A 12,981-nucleotide genomic window follows, 5' to 3' on the forward strand; every position below is an offset into this window, starting at 1 on the left:
CATATTTTTCGTTTCTAATATTTATATATATTTTTATTTTAATTTTATTTATTGTAAGCGAGTTAATAATGTATTTAAGGTTATTGATGAAAATGTTTCACAAATAAATAGGATGTTCTAAACCGTCTAAAAGCTATATGGGTTTGGTAAGACCCATGACCCGCTTAATTTTTACTATAAAATTGTTTTTTAAAATAAATTGGATATTAATTTTTAGTATATTCTTATTTTATAGGATTTTTATATCAAATATTTGGTGATATTAGTTTTTTAATAAAATGAGATGTTATACCCGTTTTAAAGATTATCTGGGTTTGTTGAGACTCATACTCGTGAATTCAGGTCAAATGTATGAGGCATTCATTTACAAATAAAACAACCTGGTGGCTTGAAAGAATGTAGGAAACAACTAAATAATTTTTAAATGTTTCGTTTATATATATTTAAGATAAAATTGACTTCTATGATAATACAATTTCCTACTTTAGAAATTTACTATTTACTAAAAGTTGCTATTTTAGGTGATTTAAAGTTATTTGTTTATAAATCCCCCTAAATTTTGGATTGTGTGAAAGATATGTATTTGATCGAACGGACATTTTTCATAATAACGATCCCATTTTAAGTAATGTTGATAGGTCATAGGTCCAAATATAGCTCAATGGATCCTCATGGTCTTCTTTGATTTGGATAAAGGTTTAGTTAATTTTGGCAAAACTTTATTTTTTTTTCCTATATGAAGTGAGGAAATTATAATCTATGTTATTAGTGAAATAAGTTATAAAAAAATCGACCATATTAGTGAAATTTAAAACATAAGACACTAATAAAAATATAATTATAACTTCTTAGAAGGATATACCTTAAAAAGGTTTTATATGTTAAACCTGAAATGTTTAACCAAAATTCATTTGTAACCTAAGAGTCATAAAACTCTTCAAGATAATAATAGACACATGGGCAATAGATTATTGTACTAGAAGTATAGAATTATAAGAATACAAGATATACTCGCATCTCGCAAGTGCAATGTTCTTGCTCACTATTGCTTCCTCTTAATTCTTCTATCGTACATGATACGCACTTATAGTACAATTGGGTGTGAACATTTTGAGGGACCTTTCTAACGGATTATGGTGACTTCTCCTCTCCTATTGGTGAAGATTTCACACATTCTTTCTGTCCCCCTGTCATGTTATCTCTAGAAGAATTTTGATGAAATCTTCTAGGACGCAACCCATTGTAAGTTTTTATGCGCCTTCAGTAACACTGTAAGTGCTTTTATTCTATAAAACAAATTAGGGTGGCTGTTTGAAAAACAAGTGCCGGTTCAGCTACACAAATATGTCTTTATAAGCTTCATTGTAGAAACGTTGCCATTTGTTGTGGTTGCAACTAGCAAAACCTAAGCTTTCATAAACAAGTTTTCTATATCAAGCCTCAATCTAGTAACAGTAAAGATAATTCCTTTCGATATGATTTTTATACATGTTCATTAACATTTTGATGCACATTAAATTGACTCAAAGACACTATATTAATAAGCAATTTGGTGCTTACCTCTAAAGTAATCTTCAAACTTTTGAATTTTCATATCACAAGTTGTGTCAGTTTAGTTGATTGGTAATGTTGATGCTTTGGTTTCATGACTCACAGTCGCCATATTAAACAGCACTTTGGTATATATGAAGTCGATTTCATCAATGAATGCACAGTTAGCATGATGTTATCAACATAAACCAACAAAGTAGTATCACAACTTTATTAGACTTTACAAATAAGGAGTAACCACTCTTACTTTGAACAAAGCCTATTTCACAAAGAGTTAAAAGTTTTTCATTCTACTCTCTAGGAGCTTGCTTTGACCCGTATAAAGACTTTTGACTAATTTGCAAGCTCGTGTATCATGTTATGTCAAAATATTATTCAGGTAGTTATGTACACATCTTCATCCAACGAATCATATAAGAAAGCATTACTAACGTCTAATTGATATATTAACCAATCATTTTGACATGGCAAAGTTATCAAACGCATAACCATTACCATTTTTACATCACTTGTAAAATTTTCATCGAAGCAATACCCTCTCATTGGTTATATCTTTTAGCTATTAACCTAGCTGTATATCACTCATTTTATTTAACCTTTTATAATAAACCCATTTACACCCAAAAGGTCTTTTAGACTTACGCAACTAAACGATTTTCCATGTACCATTCCTATACGATGCTTTAAAATATTCAACAGATGACCAAGTCTTTAAAATATTCAATGACTATTTTCATCACGTAAGCATCATAACTTGCTATCAGTATCCCTTTATATATTGTTAACTACTTATTTACCCGCGCGTTGCTTGACGAAATTGGTTAGTATATAGTAGGTAAAAACCGAGTGTTGAAACTTAGACATTACAATGTTGCTTAAAGTGTTAAACCGAGCGTTCAAACCAAAAAAATAAATTCGTCAAATTAACTTATAAAATAATAATTTTAAAACCATGTTTATTCGGTTGATAAAACCCGGGCGTTGATAAAACCCAAACGTTGTCACTCCCAGACATGGAGATGGTGAGTCGAAGCGAATTCAGTAGGTTGCGGTCACGTTTATTACGGTTCCAGAACAAAAACAAAATAAAAACAACCAATCAATCATACCCAGTGAAGTCCCACCAACAGCAAAGCTATAAGTAGGGTCTGGGGAGGGTGGGATGTAGACACACCGTACCTCTATCCAAAGAGATAAAGATGTGTCTTCCAGAGACCCTCGGCTCTAAAGTACATATGTATAAAACAAAATAAAAACAAAAATATACATAAAAATTGAGGTGGACCAATAGAGTGGCCTCAGTTGGTGAAACTTAGACGGTAAAACCCGAGCATTGTCGGTCTCAGGCGTTGAGGCGGGCGACTTCAGTTGGTTTTCGTTACGAAAAAAATATAAAATTTGAGGTGGACTAATGGGGTGGTGTCGATCGGGGAAACTTGGATGTGGTAAAACCCGGGCGTTGTCAATCTTGGACGTCAAGGCAGTGAGTCTACGCAACTTCGGTCGGTCGGTCTCAAACATCGAGGCAGTGAGTCTATTCTACTTGTTTGGGCCCCGTTACATTAGTTACGGTACCAGAACTAAAGAAAATGTGGCCCAATAATGGGCCGCCACTTGGACCAATAAAAGGCTTGTGGCGCCAACCATCACGTTTACTCTATATAAATTATAAAATTACATTTATGTTAAGTTGTAAAATCCTTATTTTAGTAATTGCAACTTTGGTTTTATTTATGAAGATGTATGGTTCTAAACCCTTCCACCCAACCAACCAAGCAAAACCTTACAAGGATCTTAAGTACCATCAGCGGAACAACCCACAACACGAAAAAGTTGACTTGCGGGCGAGCAGGCGGATCAAAGATCATTACCAGCGGATACTCACTCATCAGTTTATAGAAGACCCCCCCCCCCCCCGGGTGGTCAAAAGAGACTTATCACCCACAAAGAAGATACAATGCATAAAAGACTAATACAAAAGCCAGTCACAACCCAAGATTCCTTTATGACGCCAGTCATGGCACAAGAAAGTGGGACTGCATGATGGGCCAATCATCTGTAGTCAGAATTGTACCTTCAGGAGAATAACGTCCATATCCGCCAACTGTCACAACATGCAATTAGAAACCTCGTACGTGCCTCCCCAATTGAAGGTTGTATTAATAGTGATAGCTTGGCAAATCCTTCTCTACCTCTCCGGCTATAAATACCACCCTTAGACTAATGGAATAATGATCCTCACTCTTATAATTATTCTCTCGATACCCATACTGATTGACACGCCAGAGGGTGGTTACGAGAATACCCCCATTTCCCTTCTCATAGCGAGCTCACGGTGTTCTATTTCGCATGTCTTATCGGTATCAACTCATGGAGATCAGATTGCAATGAACCCCAGCCTAAGATATTAGCTTCTCAGGATTGAACTAGTTTTCTTTATTGGCGTCATCTAATTCGTTTAAAACAAACAAAATTTTCTTTTATTTTATGATCAAAATGAGTTCCGTTCACCCCCCCCCCCCCCCAATTTATTCTATCGTCGGGAACACAAAGTTGGAGTCAACACAAGTGGCCCCAACCGTTTTGATGACAAACAAGACCAACACTGCCTCAATCTCTATAATGATGAAAACTTCATTTGATTAATGATCGATGTCAAAAGGCCAATAAAAAACATTTATAAAAGTACCTCTACTAGCAAGGGCAAGTAAGGTGTCGAATCCACAGAGAATCAGTGGAAAGTGCTCGTTCAGTTTATTGATTTTACTTAATTATAATATAGCGGAAAAACAATGTCAAGCGGTTTAAAAGTGATTTGTAAAACAATAATATGAAAATAACCAATCTCCAGGTTTCAGGTTTTGAAACAAGTTGGACAATTTATAAAACCTATTTGGGAAAATCTTTGTTTAGATAAGTAAACCAAAAAAAATAATATTTGGCTATTCTAAATGTCAGAACTTAATCCAAACGATTGACACAACTTAATAAAGATCTATTTGATTATTAATTTTAGGTTTTGATGCACAAAATAAATACTATGGTTAATGATAAACGAGTCAATGAAGAAAATAACTCAATCCTAATTGTTGAGGACCTCAAATCAATTAACTGATAAAAGATTAAGCATTCAAATACCAGAGAACTGTTTAAGTACACAAACACATATAAAGAATTGATCAACTGAATGATTAACCAATTCCAGATCCAAAGTTAAGGTTTAGAATACCAAAAATCCAAAGTACAACTCAACCCTACGCCCGGAGATGGTTATGAAGTCTTTAGCCTTTCATCTTGATCTTGAATCTCTTGATTATGATGTTGGAAGATGATTGCATGAATGATTATGTTGATCATGAGATGATATGATGGTGAAAGATAGCCTCCAAAGCACCCCTATATGGTAGAGAATGAAAGATAATCGATCTTAGGGTTTTTGCCTCTTAAATTCGGAAGAAAACTAGCCCAAAACAAGAAACCTGTCAGACCTGGCCGTAGCCTACGGCTAGACCACAGCTTGCGGCGGGGCCTTAGCTGTAACATCCCGAAATTTCTAGAATAATAATATAATATATTATTCGCGTTGAAAGAATTAAATTGAGATAGTAGATTAATATTAATAAAATAATAAAGATATAATGATGGTAGCTTAATTAGATGAAGTTAATTATGGACTAAAAAGAAAGATAAGCCTAAGGTCCATGGGCTTAAGGAGTATAAATACCCCTTATACCCTAATCCTTTCCATCTTCATCCATTTTACACCATAGCCTACACCATTAAAAACACACTTATGCCAAACACTCTCTACACTAATTCTTTCAACGATTCAAGACCAACCTAAGGTAATAAATCATTTATCTCAGCTGTCCCAATTAACAAATTAGAACCCGGCACCGCAGCTCTGTGATGCCGTATGAGCTGTTTGAATCTAGATCTAGCTTTATTAAGGTGTTTAAACAACCAAAAATGAGCTTAAGGACCACCTTATCTCAGATCTAGACACCCCGAAGCTACCCGGATCATAAACGATCAAACTCCGACCAACCATGGTGGTTAACGGCGGCTGACGGCGCCAGAATCGAAGAAAACCCTCAAAAACGCGTGAAAAGGGGGCTAACCTGCACTAATACGCCGTTTAAGTTGTAGTGTATAAGTCTAGTAGCGCATATGTATGTAACGTGTAAGTATGGCAACACATAAATATATAATGTATATGTAATGCCTGTATATGTATACATCGTATATGTAATGCCCGTATATGTATATAGCGTATATGTATATGTAATGCCGTATAAGTATATGGCGTGTATGAATGCATGTGTGTTGTATATTTATGTATGCATGGATTATACGTTGGGAACTACGTATACGCTGGATGACTTACACGTTGGAAGAAGGACTTATACGCTGGATTTACTTACCCGCCCATAGTGACTTATACGCCAATAGTAAACTTATACGGACTTGAACGATTTTACGAAATAAACCAAAGATAAATTGTGTATACGTACGTAAACGATAGGTATGGACTTATAAGATAAAAATAAGTAAATAATTAATAATGAAGGGTAACATTTAAAATGAAGATGTAATTTGATTAAATAATTGAACTTCAGTTTTCTGGTGAGGTTTTAGTAAAGACTTATTAATGAAAATATTTTTTTTCCAAGCTGACCTGCCAGCTTAACCCCAACCAGGGGCTCTTCCCCTTGGACCCCACTAGGGGCTGCCGCCCCTAGAACTCCGCTGCCAGGGGCGCTGCCCCCAGACCCCTGTAGCTAGGGGTTGCAATAACCTAGAAATATGATATGGACATGGCTAGTTAATTGATACATGTAATTGTTATATAGTTAGCCGCGCCCAATTAAGGAAATGAGTTACCATTAACTCTGAAAGGAATCGGACCCATGTGAGTTTCTAGCCACATTTACTTGTTATGTTTTTGGGGTTGTGTGCATACTCAATATGATTAGTTAATACACTTACCTTAAGTGGTAAGTGTATGCTACATGAATGTTTATGTATGATGTATGTATGTATGTATACGAATGATGTATGTATGATGTAGAAAATATTAAGAGTATGTATATAATAATATAAAAGAAAAAGGAATGTATTTATGAATTGACAGTAAAAGGGTGGCAGACCCTAAAAATATCTGTGAAGAAGGGTAACAGACCCTGATAATATTTGTGAAGAAGGGTGGCAGACCCTAATAATATCTATGATAAAGGGTGACAGACCCTTATAATATATGTGAAGAAGGTGGCAGACCCTAATAATATATGTGAAGAAGGTGGCAGACCCTAATAATATTTGTGAAGGAGGGTGGCAGAACCTAATAATATCTGTGAAGGAGGGTGGCATACCCTAATAATATTTTTGAAGGAGGTTGGCAGAGCCTAATAATATCTGTGAGGTTATAGGGAGAAAAGCTCTTTAAAACGTATAAGTATATATGCAAAGTAAGACTAAAATATGAAAAAAAGGAAGAATGAAAGTATGAACGAATGTATATACTTATGTATGTACGAAAGAAAGATGAACATGTTAAGTAAGTAATAAGTATCATCGGATACATATAAGTAAGTATGTGAATGTATTGTATATTGCCTGATTATGTAAGGCCCCGTTCCCGGTATCCCTACTTTCGTGTTGGATTTACTCATAAACACAGTTCTAAATATCAAAGTTAATTAAAACATTCGCGGAATATAAAAGCTTTCATAAAACATTTCATAGCAAAACACATCTTGTCTTAAAGCAACATCTTGTCTTTCAAAATAAACAAAACATTAAACTTAAACGTCTTGAGTCTTCCGATGCCAGCCTCTTATTCAGTGCCACGTGTCTCCTCAAGCGAGCTGCCTCATCCTACTCACCTGCGTGCATACTAAAAGTCAGCTACGCTGAGTAAGTTCTAGTTAATCATACATTGTATAATACACATAAACTTATATCCTTTCAATCATACTTTCATACTTTCTTTTGTACTAAGTTGCTTTCATATCTTATGTTGTAAAGAGCATTACGCCCTACATTCCTCGAGTATTATTAGGGCTCGGTACCCTCCTTCCTCGAGTATTATTAGGGCTCGGTACCCTCCTTCCTCGAGTATTATTAGGGCTCGGTACCCTCATTCCTAGAATATTAGTAGGGTTCGGTTCCCTAGTTCTCGAATATTAGTAGGGTTCGATTCCCTCTTCGTTACCATACAACCATACATCATACCTCGAGTATTATTAGGGCTCGGTACCCTTTTCGTAACCATACAACCATACAACCATCCTTTCCTTCTTTTATTAACTTTATCACGTTCATACACATAAGCATACGTATCATACTTACCTTATACGTAGAGTTACAACCTGACAGTACGTGCAATATCCGAAGATCGTTCACGTACCATCAAGCAATCATTCATACATTCACATTATTCACATAAGGCATACACTTATCTCTTAGGATAAGCGTATTAACAAACATATTGAGTATGCACACAGCCCCGAAAACATAACACATAATGGGGCTAGAAACTCACCTGGATCCTGTTACGCTCTCCGTTAATCGTTATTCCCTTCTTGAGCTGTGCACGGCTAACTGTATAATATTTACATGTATCAATTAACTATCACTACTCATATCATCTTTCTAGTCTTAGCTACTACCCACAACGAACGGGGGTCCGGGGGCAGCGCCCCTGGCAGCGGGGTCTAGGGGCGGCAGCCCCTAGCAGGGTCCAAGGGGCAGAGCCCCTGGCTTAACACATCCATTAACTGTCTTAACACATTTTCCATTAGCATTTTGGATCATTGAATAATATGTTACTTAAAAGTTCAAGGGCTTATTTGTAATTAAATCATTCTTTTCTAAGTCCAGGGACTGTTCTGTCATTTCATTAAACTTTCTAGTTCGTTATTCAGTCTTTAACGAATTAACTTATCTTAGCGAACTGGTCATTTGTAACGAACTAAACCCTCTAACGAACTGGACCTCTGACGAATCAGTCCTTGTACGAACCAATCCACATAGCGAATCAGTTCAAGTAACGAATTGGACCTTCTAATTCGTTATCTCCTTTAACGAATGGCTATAACGAAATGGGGGGGGGGGGTTAATTCGTTATCTTTTCCTTAACGAATCAGGATACGAACTAAGGCTAGTTCGTTATCTTTCCTCAGAGAATCTACTTAACGAATCACCCTTAATTCGCTAAATTCCCATTAGCGAACTAGGGTTAAGTCAGGGAATGTCAGAACATTCCCTGACATACCCTTAACCTCGTATTACTTTTCCGGCGCCGTTATTGCCGGAAAGCCGCCGGAAAAAACGCGAACTCACCGGAAAAACGATTCTTAACACGTTTTTCACCGTTTTTCGCCCCGTTCGATCCAGATCTGAGCTAGGGTGATCCCTAAGCTCATCATAGGTTCGGTTTATACCCGATTCCACCCGGATCTCATGATTTAAACGGTTTAACGGTGTCGGCTCGTCGTTTCGCAACTTTATCTAACGGGTTAAGCTCATACAATATTAAACTATCGTTACCTCGGGTCGGTGCTCGGTTTTCTTCTTGATTTCAGCTAGAGATAAGGAAGAATTAGAGAGAAATCTTAAGTGTGTGTTTTAGGTGGTGTACGGAATGTGTGAGAATGAATTAAATGAGGGATTAATGGTTTATATAATTATGGATCATGGGCTTAAGCCCATGGTTCTTTCCTCTTTCTTTCATAATCCAAGTCCATAATCCATATCCATTTAACCCAACACTAGCCCAACTCGTATTCTATTTCTCTAAACCGATAACGACCCACTATAAAATAGACAATATTTATTATATTAATAAAACCGAAATTAGGATGTTACAGATTAACTAGAAATCACTCAGCGTATCTAACTTTTAGTATGCACGCAGGTGAGTAGGATGAGACAGTTGACTTGAGGAGGATCACATGGCAGAAGAATAAAGAAGCTGGCATCTGAAGACTAAATTTTCAATGTTTGAACTTAAAGACATGTTTTAGATTAGGGGTGTTCAGTATTCGGATCGGACTCGAAAAACTCGAAATTCGATTCGACTCGCATTCGAATTTGATCGTTTGAATTCGATTTTCAGTCATTCGAATTCGATTTTAGTAATCGAATACGAATTTATAATCATAAATTAGTATTCGATTTGAAATTCGAATTCAAATTATACATTTTATTTTTATTATATATATACATACTTATGAAAAGATAAACTAAATAAATATTTTGAGTTATAGAGATAAAAATTAAAAGTTCATCATTTTGGTTAATAATTAATGTAATTATCATTACCATTTTGAATATTTAGGGTGTGATAACTTTAAATGATTTATTTATTTTATAGACTTGTACATTTTGTTGTTTAAAAACTCAAATTTATAGTGGTTTTAAAAATGAATTATATTTTTTTAGCTGAATTCGAATTGATTCAAACTTCATTTTCAAATCGAATCGAATTTCGAATTAGCTTTTTTGAATTCGAATCGAATCGAATTTATCTAATCTATTTCGAATTCGAATCGAATTCGAATCCAGCTTTAAAATTTCATAATTCGAATAATTCGATTCGAATACATTCGAATATTCGAAATTCGATTCATTGAACACCCTTATTTTAGATTAGTTAAATTTTAAGACTTATTTAATGAATGGTTGACATTTATATATTCCGCGAAAGGTTTTAATTAACTATGATATTTGGAACTGTGTTTATGAGTAAATCTAACGCCAAAGTATGGCACCGGGATCGGGGCCTTACAGTAGCCTACGACCCTTGGTCTCTGCCTTACGGCTCCCATTTGGCCGTAGGCAACGGTCTGAACCCCGTAGCTTACGGCTGCTACAATGCCAAATGCTCCAATTTCGTTTTCCTCAACTTTCAATCTGTTTAAGCTCTCGATCATTTCTTCATCTTTAAACACTCCAAATTAACTTCATTAAGCTCCGCGCACCTGTAAACATAAAAACACTCAAAGCAATCGAGTTCGATGCATTTAAATAATTAAAATACACGAGATGGCACACTATAAACACATGTTTTCACCCACACATCAATTAAGCATCCACATCAGCAAGATCTATCATTCCACTTCGTGAATGCTCGCTCACCTCATTTCAACCAAACAACTCGTCCAACAACTCCCGCAGAAGATCCAGTAGTGTGGCTTAAGCGAGCAAAAGATAGTAAGTATGGAATGATTCTAGGCTAGACTTCATGTCTACCTAGGTTTGATGAACATGTTTTTAACTTGATTCTTGCTTTGGATAATGTTATGATTATGGTTTCGTTTTATTAATAGTAAAAGACTTGATTTTGCTTTCATGATGCGTATAAGTATTTATAATGTTGGTTGATTATTAACTATTGCTTCACATAGATCTTTTATCTTTTGATTGTGTTATTTAGATTTAGGGTTTATGTTTAATTCATTACTTGGTGTTTTGATTATTGTGATTGAATGGGCCCATTAGTTCATAGAAGCTTGTTGATAGTTGATTAGGATTTTGAATGCTTTGCTAAATTCCAAAAGCTGTAAGGTGAGGAGTTATTCATGTGTCTTGGTCAATTGCATGCTAGGATAGATAGTGACAATATTCTTGCTTATTGTGTTGATCCTTGTTCATGATGTCATGTTTAGCTTATCAAGTTATCTAGGGTTTAGTGTTTCGTAAGATTGCTTGCTTTATGATACTATTAATTAGCCCTAATTGATGGTTGTAAGGAAATCAATAATACTGATTGCTTAATAATCTAATAATTGTTCTTTGGGATTTCGTTTGATTCGGTCAAGGGTCCTTAGGGTTTGTTAGATGAATATGTTTAGAAATCAGTTTCCATAATCATATTATTTGTCCATTGCTTGATGATTGTTGATGCATGGGATTCTTACCTAGGTAGATTCCTTCTCTTGTTGGTTTCGATCTTGTGTTTGATTGCTTGTTTCTAGTTTACTTGTTTATTTACTTTCGTAGTTTAGTTTTAGTTTAAAAACCCCCTTAAAATATTAATAATAAATAGTCGTGTCGTAATTCGAGTCTAATTAGTTAATTTACGTAATTTATAGAGTCCTGTGGGTTCGATATTCCGGACTTACTTAGCTTTAGTACAATTGATCGGTTCACTTGCCGGTGTTTTGTGTAGTTGAGTCTTAGGTCTAGTTTTTATTACTTGTTTAATTTAGTTAATATTTAATTGACTGTTTTTAGCACATCAAGTTTTTGGCGCCATTGCCGGGGAGTCTTAGCAATTGCGTTTTTAGCTTTACTTGGACTTATCTGCTACATACGTGCTATTTGTTTTAGTTTTGTTTGAGTCGTAGGAGTTAATTTAAGTTTTAGTTTATTTTTAAGTATTCGAGTCTACTCACTTGGTCTGTTGCGTTTTTTAGGTTCATGCCACATCTTCGTTCACAAGGACCACCGCTAGAGAATCTGGAATTTTCCCCGTTGAAGACCGAGGCTAGTTCGTCTGCAGAAAAACAAACGTCAGAACCCGCTTCCTCACCAAATTCGTCACCACCCAGTTCACCACCACAAAGTCTGAAAAGTCAACCAGACGTCCCAATGGCCGACAATAGGACAATTGTTGTTCAAGCCTTCGATGGCTTAACCGGAAACCAATAATGCATTGTCGTTTCCTAGATCGACAATCCCAACTCATGGTAGATTCCGTCATACATCATGAACAACATCGTCCAAACTAATCAGTTTCATGGGCGTGATGACGAGGATGCACCGGCTCACATTAATCGAATTTACCGCGTTCTTAAAACTTTTAATTTACAAGGTGCTACTGAAGATGCTATTTTCTTACATCTGTTTCTGTTTTCACTTGCAGGTAAAGCAGCTACTTGGCTTGACACGCAGCCACCTGGCACGTTCACTACTTGGGATGCGTTACGTTAAGAAGTACTTCTCACCTGCTAAAGCGACTGTTCTTCGTGATCAAATTCATTCTTTTCACATGGAACCGGGGGGGGGGGGGGAGGGGAATATTGTCATGCTTGAGAGCGTTTTTAGAACATGCTAGCCCGTTGTTCACAGAATGGTCTCACACCATGGGCTCTCGTGGAGAAATTTTACAATGGGCTGAACTACGAAGCCCAAGTTCGGTTTGACACGGCCGCGGGAGGAAGTTTACTGGCAAAGAAGAATGTCACCGAATGTAACGAGATGTTTGAGAGCTTTGCTCAATCCGATTATGCCAAAGAGCCACATCGCAGGAATTCCACTCCCGTTAGTAGTACATCCTCGTCCGCTCGAGGTGTACACCAGGTTAATCTGGATGCTAGTGTGGCTACTGCTTTGGAATCACTAACTAGAGATGTTAAGGAGCTGAAGGCCAAGGTGGACAGGTGTGAGTTTGTAGAGGTGGACATGGTACGTTGGAGTGCCCGG

Source organism: Bidens hawaiensis, unplaced genomic scaffold (assembly GCF_021521415.1).
Source record: "Bidens hawaiensis isolate Kalapana, Puna unplaced genomic scaffold, B.hawaiensis_p1.1 tig00041199_1, whole genome shotgun sequence".
NCBI lineage: Eukaryota > Viridiplantae > Streptophyta > Magnoliopsida > Asterales > Asteraceae > Bidens > Bidens hawaiensis.